The following is a 13,621-nucleotide window of genomic DNA, read 5'->3' as shown; positions in this document are numbered from 1 at the left end:
TTTGTCCCAAATGACACATCACTTGTTTATTAAAGACATCCTTCTCTTATTTGTCCTTTAAATTCCAGGCCACTAAAGATAGCTCTCTTTAAGGTTAACCAATTCATGTTCTTTGTTGACTTTCTGAAATTATAAGAAAGAAAAAAAAAAAAAAGTTAAAATGTCAGCTAAATAAAGTGAACACTTGGGTATTTGGGTACTCCAAACCTACTTTGGAAATAAGAAGGCTATGAAATATAAATTTCTTATACATCAGATGTAGCAAAGTTACCAGCGTATTTTAAGAATCCAAGTTGTGGGGCGCCTGGGTGGCTCAGTCGGTTAAGCGTCTGACTTCGGCTCAGGTCATGATCTCGCGGTTTGTGGGTTCGAGCCCTGCGTCGGGCTCTGTGCTGACAGCCTGGAGCCTGTTTCGGATTCTGTGTCTCCCTCTCTCTGACCCTCCCCCGTTCATGCTCTGTCTCTCTCTGTCTCAAAAATAAATAAACGTTAAAAAAAAAAAAAGAATCCAAGTTATCATAAAAGACAGCTGTCTACTCCAAATCCCTTGATTTTTCAGATTAAGAAACAAGAGCCAGACATGATAAGAGATATCCCTGTGGCACCCAAAAGAGCAACAGGGCATAGTCATAGCAACAGAGAGAAGCTTGCTGCCCATGTTAACCACTATTTAAGTCTGATGCAGGGATCAGCAGTTCACAGGCACAGAAATTCTCCACGCTGGAATGCATTCCTGAGGCAGTGTGGTGTGGGGGAAAGAAGGCAGGGTTTAGAATCAGCTTTCCATTCCCAGTTCTGGCTCTTTTACTTACTAGCTCCCCACCCTGTAGCTGTGTGACAGTGACAAAAGTAACCTCTTGGAGCCTCAGTTTTTTCATCAAAAAATTGGGGATAATCAGACCTAACTGTGAAGGTCTGATGTGAGGATTAGAGACACACAGTAAGTGGCCAAATTATAGCTATTATCCTCGATAAGAGGCTTGACATAATCGTGAATTCAGTTTTTTATTTATTTTTTAGTGTTTAGTTTCCATGCAAGTTAGTTAGCATACAATGCAATAATGATTTCAGGAGTAGATTCCAGTGATTCATCCCCTACATACAACACCCAGTGCTCATCCCAACAAGTGTCTTCCTTAATGCCTCTGACCCATTTAGCCCATCCCCCCACCCACAACCCCTCCAGCAACCCTCAGTTTGTTCTCTGTATTTAAGAGTCTCTTATGTTTTGTCCCTCTCCCTGTTTTTACATTATTTTTGCTTCCCTTCCCTTATGATCATCTGTTTTGTATCTTAAATTCCATATATGAGGGAAGTCATATGATATGTGTCTTTCTCTGGCTAATTTCGCTTAGCACAGTACCCTCTAATTCCCTCCACGTTGTAGCAGATGGCAAGATTTCATTCTTTTTGATTGCCGAGTAATACTCCACTGTATATATATACCACACCTTTATCCATTCATCCGTCGATGGACATTTGGGCTCTTTCCATACTTTGGCTATTGTTGATAGTGCTGCTATAAACATGGGGGTACATGTGTCCCTTCGAGAGAGCACACCTGTATCCCTTGGAGAAATACCTAGCAGTGCAGTTTCTGGGTCGCAGGGTAGTTCTATTTTTAATTTTTTGAGGAACCTCCATACTGTTTTCCAGAGTGACTGCACCAGTTTGCATTCCCACCAGCAGTGCAAAAGAGACCCTCTTTCTCTGCATCCTCGCCAACGTCTGTTGTTGCCTGAGTTGTTCATGTTAGCCATTCTGACAGGAGTGAGGTGGTATCTCATTAGGCTTTTGATTTGTATTTCCCTGATGATGAGAGCGAGGTTGAGCATTTTTTCATGTGTCGGTTGGCCATCTGGATGCCTTCTTTATGAGTTCAGTTTTATATGGGAAGACAGTACTAGGGACCTAGCTTCAGTAGGGCATGTCCTATGACTAACGGTTCCAAAATAACAAGCTGAAGTGATTATCTGTCATTCTCCACCTCTATCCCCACATGCCTGTCACATTATACTTTAAGATAAAACATTTATTTTGGGAATTTGGCCCAGTCTCGGGGTTGGATGCGTGATCATGAAATGCTATAAAGCTACATGGCCTGCGTGGGGACTGAGTTAGAAGTCTGGATTATCATTTGTAAGGTGTCCTAAGCAGGTGAGCCAACCGTACCTACAAAGAACATGGAGGCCAGGGAATTCTCCCAGTTTCCACACTCAACAAACACTGAATGTAGATCATTGTCTCATTTGTACCCATGAGATTTTAATTTACGGAAGTAATGGAACGACGACATGGCGAGGTCAATGCCATTGAAAAAAAGAGTTTATTACTTACATTACCACAGAGAAGGGGGCCCACCACACCACGCAGGGTCACAGGGGTGGGTACCAGGTTGTAGTTAGGACACAGAAGCAGAAGCCAGGGGAAAGCCTAGGCCTGCGCCTTTATCGGGGTTTGTGTGGGAAAGTCAAGGCTGGGCAGAGCAAACATTTTAGAATTAGCCAGTTTGAATAATTCAGGCCAGTTTGGGGCTATAGGGATGATCTCTGATTGACTGGTACCTGGCCCTGGGATGACTTAGGTCGGGGTTAACACTGGTGTGCTGTCGGAGAGTCAGGGAGAGTGTTGAGGGGATACACACGAGACTATACGTGCATACAGAAGGCATAGTTCTAGGCAGGTTGCCATTATCCTTAGGAAGTAGCTAGCACCGGGAGGGGCAGTCTCTCCCTGGGGATGGAAGGCCTCCCAAATATTAAAACACCATAAGACACGGGAAACAAAAAACATGATGAACACAGTGACATTAGTTTCAAACAAGTGTTTCCTTCTTCACACTATTTTCTACCCATCCCTCAAACACTTAGAGTTCTCCTATAGTATGCAGAAACTACATTGTCATCTTCTATATAAATAGTGAGCACCCTTGGTTTCAAATCTGTACCTGGGTGGGGCACCTGTGTGGCTCAGTTGGTTAAGCATCCAGGTCTTGATCTCAGGGTTATGAGTTCAAGCCCTGCGTTGGGCTCTGCACTGGGTGTGAAGCATACCTTAAAAAAAAAAAAAAAAAAAAAAAAAATGCAGCCGGATGGAGTTTGGAGTGGTTTTAATTCTGCCTTTCATAAATAGAGTTCTTTTAAAAGACCATGAAGTTCATGTTGAGTCATCAAGTCATAGAAGTTCAAGGACTAGAGGGGTCTGGGAAGTCACTCAAACCCCCTCTTTCATTTTATATCTGGGGAATCAACCATTAAACATTCTCCGGAGTCTCAATGGCTTAACTACTATTAAAATCAAACACAGAATATAATTAAGCATGTAATTAGAAACATTAATAACCGTACTCAGCCAAAAAGTAGTTACATTTCAGAGTGCAACTAAATGCTTTTTTCTTGTCTTCTCTCCTCCAAAGTAATGGTTCAAAGTGGAGACGTTAGAAAAATGTCTCTGCAGATCAGCAGAAGTCAGGGGCAACTACAGGAGTCATTCTCAGGACAGATTTCTCCGTATGGAATCAGCCCGCCGCCACCAATGCAATCAGTGGACTTTGGACAAAATCAAAGCCATCAGCTAGACCAAGACAGCTCTCTGGTTAAGATCAAGGCAAAGGTGGGGCGCCTGGGTGGTGCAGTCGGTTGAGCGTCCGACTTCAGCCAGGTCACGATCTCGCGGTCCGGGAGTTCGAGCCCCGCATCCGGCTCTGGGCTGATGGCTCAGAGCCTGGAGCCTGTTTCCGATTCTGTGTCTCCCTCTCTCTCTGCCCCTCCCCCATTCATGCTCTGTCTCTCTCTGTCCCAAAAATAAATAAACTTTGAAAAAAAAAATTTAATAAAAAAAAAAATAAAAAAAATAAAAAGATCAAGGCAAAGGCCCTCACCCAGTAGACATCTGTATGAATTGCTGTCTGGGGAAGAATGAAACACTCCATTCTTGACTTTTCTGTTTTGTCTTGGTGTTTCCACCTGTTTAAGAGTAATAATGTAAAGGCAGCAAGGACAGGCACATTACATTTTGGATACTTTTCCCCCTAGCTCATTCAGCTGCCTGAGTCTAAAGATAAAGACGGTATGCCGAGAACTAGAAAAATGGAACAGGGGAAGCCAAGGCATGTCCTTACCTGGAATGAGAAGCAGAGACTAACTGCAGGGAGATGCCAAGGTGCTAATAAAACCTGGACTCATTATAATACCCGGAATTGTTCATCCGTCTTTCTGAAGCACCGAGCACTATGAAGACATACATACTGCCTGGAAACAGATACGGTTAGAAAATGATTAGAAACGCAGACTATTTTGTTCAGTTCGTTTTTGTTTTGTCACAGGAACGCATGCGCACACTTAAAACACCCTACTAGTCCTACCAGGCTAGTTAGGAAAAACAGTTTCAGTCGCCTGCCTGCCGTTTTCTCTCTTTTCAGCCACAGCTGTGCACAATCCTGTCCGTCGATTCTTTTGGTATTTACCTCTACACTTCTGCAAGATATTCTTATACTACCATTTCCTGCAAGTTTTTCTCAGTGTTACGCATCATCCAAGGACTTCCCACTGTGGCAAGTAAGAATTTAGCTCGCTTTCAGTGCTGTTCCCACCTCCTTGGCCCCATCCTGCCTCGACTTCGCATCCCTGCATCCTCCCAATTAAGTTATATTTGTAGTTATAATTGTGGTTAGATCCATATCTACATTATTATCGCTGTGTAAATGCTATTACAGCATGCTCTGTGATACTTAGAGGAGGACTTCTAACCTCCTCTAATGGAGGGATCATTCAGGTGTATCTTCATTCGACAAGTGTTTATTGATGCTTACACCCTGCCAAGCACTGTGCTCAATGCTGGTTACACAGGGGTAACCAGGGAGCTATGGGCCTTCCATTGTGGTGTAGAACAGTCAGCCCAGGCTCTGGAACCAGACTGCCGGGGTCAAATATTTTCCACCTTCGGTGTGCCCGGGTGGCTCAGTTGGGTAAGTGTCCGACTTCCACTGGGATCACGATCTCTTCATTGGTGGGTTTGGGTCCCACATCGGGCCTGCATTGGGCTCTGCGCTGGTGGGATTCTCTCTCTCCCTCTCTCTCTCTGCCCTACCTCTACTCCCACTCTCTCACACGATCTCTCTCAAAATAAATAAATAAACTTAAAAAAATATCTTTTCCACTTTCTAGTCATGTAATCTTGGGTAACTTACTTAACCATTTTTTACCTCAGTTACCTAAGAATTGTTGACACAATTACATGAATGAAAATGTGTGAAGTACTATCAAGTATGTGTAATAGTACCTGGTAGAGAGTAGGCAATACAGAAATGTTACATATTATTGTTTTAGGAGTCAAATGGAAAGGAAAAATTTACATATATTCCACGAACTTATATATATAATTATATATGGTTGTATATGTATATACATACGTGTTTATGTATATGTGAATATGATGTCTATATTTATAATAAATTACTAAGAATGAAAAGTACAGAGTGCTACAAGAGTACTAAACCAGACGAATCCTTGTTTGTCTGTTTATTTGTTAACACTTTAAGTATATTCAGTTTATTGTGTGTCAGTTACACCTCAGCAAAGCTCTTTTTATTATTTTTTTTTTAGTTTGTTTATTTATTTTGAGGGACCAAGAGAGAAAGCGTGAGGAAGAGAGGGGCAGAGAGAGGAGAGAGCGAGAATCCCAAGTGGGCTCCATGATCTGAGTGTGGGGCTTGGACTCATGAACCATGAGATCATGGCTGGAGCTGGAGTGGGACGCTTTAACCGACTGAGCCACCCAGGTGCCCCAACGGAGCTCTTTGTAAAAGTAAGTACCTGAAGGTTTTCCTGCATTCATTAGCCACCCTTAAAGGAATCAATAACCTTGACGCCATCCACTCAAATACCGTTCCACACCCCACTCCAATATAGCTTTTCTATTCTTTGCTATTCAATATTTTTACTTTCATGAGCATAGTCGACAGTATAAAACGCTTCCCTTTCTTAGAATTGCCTTTTGTATTTGTGTTTCTCTCTTTTTTTAATTTTCTTATTTGAGTATAATTGACAACGTTATATCAGTTTCAGATGTGCAACATAGTGATCTGACAGGTTTACGCATTATGCTATATTCTGTATAATTCTGTAACAGCTATATTGCTGTTACAATATTATTGACTATATTCCCTCTGCTGTGCGTCTTATTCTTATGACGTATTTACTCCGTAACTGGAAGTCTGTATCTCCCTCTTTCCTTCGCCCATTTTGCTCATCTCACCATTTCCCTCTGGCAACCATCAGCTTGTTCTCTGTATGTATAGGTCTGATTTTGCTTCTCGATTATTTATTTTTGTTTCAGATTCCACATATGAGCGAAATCATGTGGTATCTGTCTCTCTCACTCTGACTTATTTCACGTAGCATAATACCCTCTGGGTCCATCCATGTTGTCTCAAAAGGCACGATCGCATCCATTTTCATGACTGTGTGATATTCCAATGTGTGTGCACACGTGTGTGTGTGTGTGTGTGTGTGTGTGTGTGTGTGTACCACGTCTCCCTTATCCACTCATCTATCAGTGGACACTTAGGTTGCTTCCACATCTTAGCTATTGTAAATAATGCTGCAATAAACATAGGGATGCATATGTCTTTTTGAATTAGTGTTTTTGTTTTCTTTGGGTAAGTACCGAATAGTGCAATTATTGGATCATATGGTATCTCTATTTTTAATTTTTTGAGGAACCTCCACACTGTTTTCCACAATGGCTGTCCAGTTTACATTCCCACCAACAGTGTATGAGAGTTCCTTTTTCTCCACACAGAGGAATCCTCATTTAGATGGGGGCTCAAGGAAGGAAGGCTTTTCTGAGAATGTGATATTTTAGCTGGAATTTGAAGAAGGAATATAAAGTAGACATACTGGAAGGGAGGGCAGGGCATACAAGAGAGAGGAGGGCATATAGCAAGGCTCCATGGTAGGGGGGTGGCTCGGTCAGTTAAGCATCCAGCTTTGGCTCAGGTTATGATCTCGCAGTTTGTGAATTCAAGCCCCACGTGGGGTTCTGTGCTGACAACTCTAAGCCTGGAGCCTGCTTTGGATTCTGTATCTCCCTCTCTCTGTCTCTCCCCGACTCACACTCTGTCTCTGTCTCTGTCTCTGAAAAATAAATAAGCATTAAAAAATTTTTTTTAATATAACAGTTTTATTGGGATATAATTCACATAAGATACAAATCACTCATTTAAAGTACACAATTCAGTAGTTTGCAGTATATTCAGAGTGGTGCAATCATCACCACAGTCAATTTTAAAACATTTTCATCATCCCAAAAGAAAGTCTGTACCCATTACCATATACTTCCCATCTCCTTCCAATTCTCCCAGCCCTAGGCAACCACTAACCTACTTCATCTTTAAAGACTTGCCTATTTTAGACATTTCATATAAATTAAATCACACAATATATGATCTTCTGTGACTGGTTTCTTTCACTTAGCATAATGTTTGCAGTATTTGGCCATGTTGTAATATGTCTCAGTGCTTCATGCATTTTTATGGGTGTATAATATTCCATTTAGGGATTTTTTTTTTAAAAATATATATATATTCCTTAAATGGAATATTATATATATTCCATATTATATACATAATTATTATTATATGATATAAATTATATAATATAAAAATATAATATATATAATTATTATATATATAAAATGTGTATATATGGTGTGTGTGTATATATATACGGTGTGTGTATATATATATATATATGGTGTGTGTGTGTGTGTATATATCTATCTATATATATATATACCACTTTAATTTATCAACTCATCAGTTGATGAAAATTTGGGTTGTTTCTACTTTTTGCCTATTATAAATAGCCAAAATGCTATTTTGAGCATTCATGTACAAGCTATTGAGTAGATGTATGTTTTCCTTTCTCTCAGATATAGGTCTAGAATAGGAATTCCTGAATCGTATGGCAGCCCTATATTTAACCTTTTGGGGAACTGCCAGAATATTCTCCAAAGAGGCTGCACCATTTTACATTGCAAGTATGGGGGTCCCATTTTTTCCACATCCACTCCAACACATAATTCCGGTCTTTTTTTATTACATCCACCATTTTAGTAGGTGTGAAATACTATCTCAGTATTTTGATTTGTATTTCCGTGATGGCTAATAACAGTGAGCACCTTTTCTTGTATACATTGGCCATTTGTATATCTTCTTTGAAGAAATATCTACTCAGATTTGTTACCCATTATTTAAATAGGTTACTTCTTTGGTCATGAATGCTTTTGGTGTCATATCTAAGAAAGCTTTGCTTAACTGAAAGTCATGCAGATTTATTCCTCTATTTTCTTCCTAAAAATTTTATACTTTAGCATTTACACCTAGGTCTGTGATCCATTTTGATTAATTTTTGTGTACGGCATAAGATAAGGATTCAATTTCATTCTTTTGCATGTGGATATCCAAGTGTTCCCCCACCATTTGTTGATAGGACTATTCTTTCCCTGTTGAATTTTCTTGGCATCTGTGTTGAAATCAGTGTGAATATTTCTGGGTTCTCAAGTCTATCTGATTGACCAAATGCCTGGGTTTTTTTTAATTTTTTTTTTTAAGTTTTTATTTATTTATTTTTGTGAGAGAGTGTGTGTGCAAGCAGGAGAGGGGGAGAAAGAGAGGGGGACAGAGGATCTGAAGCAGGCTCCGCGTGGACAGTAGGGAGCCTGATGTGGGGCTTGAAATCATGAACAGCAAGATCATGACCTGAGCCGAAGGCAGATGCTTAACGGACTGAGCCACCCAGGTGCCCCCCAAATGTCTGTTCTTCTCCAAGTACCATAGTCTTAATTACTGTAGCTTTACAGCCAAGTTTTGAAATTGGGAAGGGTAAGTCGTCCAACTTGGGTCCTCTTTTCAACGTTGTTTTGGCTATTCTGATGTAAAGAGCGAGCAGACTCCTCCTCCCTGTGTCTCCTCTACTCCCAATACTTCAGAACAACACTACTTCACTTCTGACACCAGACATGTAGGTTTTCCAAACATCAAACAATTTTGCAACATCAGCTGGGTGTCCTACAGTTTAACTCAATTCTGACACTATCTACCCGGGGATATCATCAGGTCTCACAGGTTAACAGCTCAGTCCTACAAGACAGTGCCCTCTGCCACCACCCCCGCCCCTTCAGATGTCAGTAGCAAGTTCAGGCTGTTACCTGTGCTTGTGACTAACCTGCTATAAATTAGAGGTCCCCATGATCACCTCCTTAGGTTTGATTAATTTGCTAGAACAGCTCACAAAACTCAGAGAAACATTTCCTTATGTTTAAACTGTTATTATAAAAGACATTATAAAGGATACAGATGTACAGCCTGATAAAGAGGTACATAGGGCAAAGTTCAGAAGGGTCCCAGGTGCAGAGGCTTCTGTCCCCATGGAACTGGGGTGTGCCACCTTCCCAGCATGTGGATGAGTTTGCCAACCTGGAAGCTCATCTAATCTTGCTCAATAGTTTTTATAGAGCTTCATCTCCAGCCCCCTCCCTTTGCCTTCCTAGAGCTTAGTGGTTGGGGCTGAAAGGTTTTTTTTTTTTTCCAAATTTTTATTTAAATTCTAGTTAACATATAGTGTTAACATTGGTTTCAGGAGAATTTAGTGATTCATTACTTACATATAGCCCCCAGTGCTCGTCTTAACATGTGCCCTCCTTAATACCCATCACCCATTTAGCCCATCCCCCACCTCCCTACCTCCATCAACCCTCAGTTTGTTCTCTATTGTCAAGAGTCTCTTATGGTTTGCTTCCCTTTCCCTTTTTTTTTCTTCCCATATGTTCACCTGTTTTAATTTCTAAATTCCACAGATCAGTGAAATCAAATGGCATTTGCCATTCTCTGACTTATTTCACTTAGCATAATACACTCTAGGTCCATCCATGTCATTGCAAATGGCAAGATTTAATTCTTTTTGATGACTGAGTGATATTCCATTACATATATATTATATATAATATATACGTATATAATATATACGTATATATTATATATAATATATATGTAATGGAATATATATAATGAAATATATATATAATATATATAATGGAATACATATATAATATATATAATGGAATACATATATAATATATATAATGGAATACATATATAATATATATAATGGAATATATATGTGTGTGTGTGTGTATATATATATATATATTTATATAAAATATCTTCTTTTTTTAATGTTTGTTTTTGAGAAAGAGAGTGTGAGCAGGGGAAGGAGGAGACAGAGGGAGACCTAGAATCCAAAGCAGGCTCCAGGCTCTGAGCTGTTAGCACAGAGCCCAACACTGGGCTCCAACTCACAAACCACAAGATCACGACCTGAGCCTAAGTCTGAGGCTTAACCCACTGAGCCACCCAGGTGCCCCTATATACCACATCTTCTTTATCCATTCATCTATTGATGGACTCTTGGTCTCTTTTCAATAGTCTGGCTATTGTTGATGAAAGTTTTAATCCTTGGGGCTCCTGGGTGGCTCAGTTGATTAAGCTCAAAGCCTGGAGCCTGCTTCAGATTCTGTGTCTCCCTCTCTCTCTGCCCCTCCCACCCCTCCCTCAAAAAGAAATAAACATTAAAAAAAAAAAAGACAGTTTTAATCCTCTACTCCCTTGTTTGATGTGTTCACCAGTCTTATCTGGAGACCATCTAGGAGCCCCACCCTAAGCCACGAATTAGCATAAATTCAGGTAAACTCAAAAGGAGCTCCTTATCAATGACAAAAGACACTCCTATCACTCAGGAAATTCCAAGGGTTTAGGAGCTTTGGTTGAAGACCAAATCTATTTCTTATTTTACCCTGAGTTCCTTGGAATTTCCAGGTGAATCTCAAAATAAGCTTGTTGATTTATGCAAAAATGACAGCTGAGATTTCGATAGGGGAAGCACTGAATCTGCAGATAAATTTGGGGAATATTGCTAGTTTTATAATATTACATTTTTTGATCCATGTACATGGAATGCCTTTCCATTTATTTAGGTTTTCTTTAAGTTCTTTCAACAATGTTTTGTAGCATTGAGAATATAAGTTTTGCACTTCTTTGTAAAGGTATTCCTAAGTATTTTATTCTTTTTGATGCTATTCTAATAAATTGCAGTATTTTAAAAACCAATTCTAACATCTCTGAAATTGAGATACTGTACAATCAAGGGTATCTTAGCATTATGCCATAGTACAAGTGGCAGTAATTTTTTTTTTTTATCTTGGTGGAGATAAATGTGATTTACCATCAATAGCTTCTTTGATTCAATACCATACAGTATTAAATGTGAAATGTCTATAAAACATTAAAGTGGAAATGGAAAATAGGCATTTGGATATATCAATTTAGAAATCAGAAGAGAATTGAACTAGAAGATAGATGTAGGGTCATCTGAAGTTCATTATTTTATTATTAAAAAAATTTTTTTTCATGTTTATTTATTTTTGAGAGAGAAAGAGACAGAGCACAAGCAGGGGAGGGGCAGAGAGAGGAGACACAGAATCCAAAGCAGGCGCCAGGCTCTGAGCTGTCAGCACAAAACCTGACACAGGGCTCAAACTCACAAACCATGAGATCATGACCTGAGCTGAACTCCGATGCTCAACCGACTGAGCCACTCAGGCACCCCCGAAGTTCATTATTTTAAAGCCACAGCAATGAATGAGATTCCTTTGGGAAAACAGAGGTTCCTGCCCTGAGAAATCACAATAAGAAGTCGATTAGAAGAATAAGATATAGAAAAGGGAACATTTTTGTTTTGAGTTATTGTTGTCATTATTGCTATTATTATGCATCACTAAGTGGAAGGACCTATGGGGCCAGGACCTTGCCTCTTTTATACTCTAACGAACCTCTCTAAGGTAAGCACTTTCCTATATTTAGCTATTAACCTACATATCACAGATAAATTGGGAAAAGTGATTCAGAATAATCCGTTCATTTGAGAAATAATATATTGATTAACCATCAGCTCTCTCAGCCCTGAAAATCAGACATGAATACAAATAAATCAGTCTTTTCAAGTCTCCAGAGAAGCATTTTAATCTGTGATTTTGGATTGAAAATAGGCACATGCTTATTGCATATTAACCTAGAGTAATTTTCTAAAGGTAGAAGAAGAAAACCAGTCAGTAGAAATACTGCAGCATTCACAATTAAAAGCAGAAATGTGTATAAAAATCCTTCCAAGGCGTTCATATCCCATTTGCTGCCACATTTCTATAGAATAAGTAGGACACCAGCTGGTAGTAATGCTAATTCATCCGCCTTTCCTTTACTGTTTGTCACTTCTCAGATGCTGAATCTTATCCATTCCTTTTTTCCCTTCAGATTTCAAATGCCCTAACCAACATAGAGTTACTATAATACCACACCCTCTATGCAGTAGTTCTCAACCAAGGGAGTTTTTTGACCCCCAGAAGACATGTCGAAAGGTATGGAGACATTTTTCTTTTGTCAGAACTGGAGATAGGGTGCTACTGACTTCAAAAGGGTACAGGACAGGCATGTTGCCTCACATCTTACAATCCCCAGGGCAGCCCCTCATAACAATGGATTATCTAGCCCAAAGCGTCAGTAGTGCCAAGGCTGAGAAACTGTACCAATGGGGCTGAGTTTTTAGGTATATGAACTTTCCGGGAGCACACTCCTTAGCTTCTACCAAATTCTCAAAGGTGGTATAATGCAGAATTTTAAGGAACACTGGCTTAAATGGATGTTTCACCTAGGCCTTGGTAACAAGTGGCATATTAATACTATTTCACAGCAAAAATCACCTCTCTAGTTAAGACAACTTATCTTAGCTGGCCAAATTTCGCTGTGCCTTTCCACTGCCCACTCTGATTCATGGCCAAACACAACTCTTTGGGTTTCCTGTCTCTAGGTTCTCCAAATACCACAATCCCCTTCTAGTAGACAGGTTAATACAGTTATTATGGTTATGGTGAATATTGATTAAGCTAGAGCTTCATGATATGCCAAGTTTTGGTTTCTCTAGACACCTCCAGTTCCTTTGGTCAATATCTATTTGGGCATGTGGTGGTGAAAATTAGCTTACAACTGAAAACTAGAGATTAAAAAAATTTTTTTTTAACATTTATTATTGAGAGACAGAGAGAGACAGAGCAAGAGCATAGGAGGGGCAGAGAGAGGAGGAGACACAGAATACCAAGCAGGCTACAGCCTCTGAGCCGTCAGCACAAAGCCTGATGAAGGGCTTGAACTTACAAACTGTGGGATCATGACCTGAGCTCAAGTCGGAGGCTTTAAGCGACTGAGCCACCCAGGCGCCCCTTTCCTGGTTATTTTAAACAGTTCACTTGTAATATTTGTATCCCAGTCCAGCTAACCTGGGATGTAGTTATATTAAACTAGCAACTCCTGCGCACTTACAGGCAAATTTGGGAGAGTGGAGGCTATGGGCAAGGTGACTGGGTCAAATGCAAAAGCCTCCCTTTTCCTTGTTACGAATAAATCTAATTAGAAACCAACAAGGGGGAGTGGGGTGGGTGCACGAGAGAATAAAGCCAACGTCTAAAATGCCCTTTCCAGGTAATCAGCAGATACAATAATCGTTACAATCGC

General features: G+C 40.0%; 2 long non-coding RNA genes across 5 annotated transcripts; one reads left to right on the top strand and one right to left on the bottom strand.

Moving 5' to 3' along the window:
- Positions 1–5,257, bottom strand: LOC102900036. 4 transcript variants are annotated; one of them, XR_002151984.3, is made up of 4 exons: positions 4,749–5,257; positions 4,121–4,250; positions 3,881–3,965; positions 1,763–3,053 (listed from the first exon to the last, which is right to left on the bottom strand). It is a non-coding gene; the product is annotated as an uncharacterized LOC102900036 (long non-coding RNA). The 4 variants fall into 4 exon arrangements; XR_002739602.2 differs by lacking the exons at positions 1,763–3,053; positions 3,881–3,965 and adding an exon at positions 1–123 and having other exon boundaries at positions 4,749–5,248; XR_891335.4 differs by lacking the exon at positions 3,881–3,965 and having other exon boundaries at positions 1,764–3,053; positions 4,749–5,244.
- LOC123383006 lies at positions 3,047–5,500 on the top strand. Its single transcript, XR_006592161.1, has 2 exons — positions 3,047–3,612; positions 3,873–5,500. It is a non-coding gene; the product is annotated as an uncharacterized LOC123383006 (long non-coding RNA).
- The last annotated feature ends 8,121 nt before the right edge of the window (positions 5,501–13,621 follow it).

The sequence above is a fragment of the Felis catus genome, chromosome F2, assembly GCF_018350175.1.
Source record: "Felis catus isolate Fca126 chromosome F2, F.catus_Fca126_mat1.0, whole genome shotgun sequence".
NCBI classification, from domain to species: Eukaryota; Metazoa; Chordata; class Mammalia; order Carnivora; family Felidae; genus Felis; species Felis catus.
The sequence above is the reverse complement of the archived record's forward strand: the minus strand, read 5'-3'. Positions and strand labels throughout refer to the sequence as shown.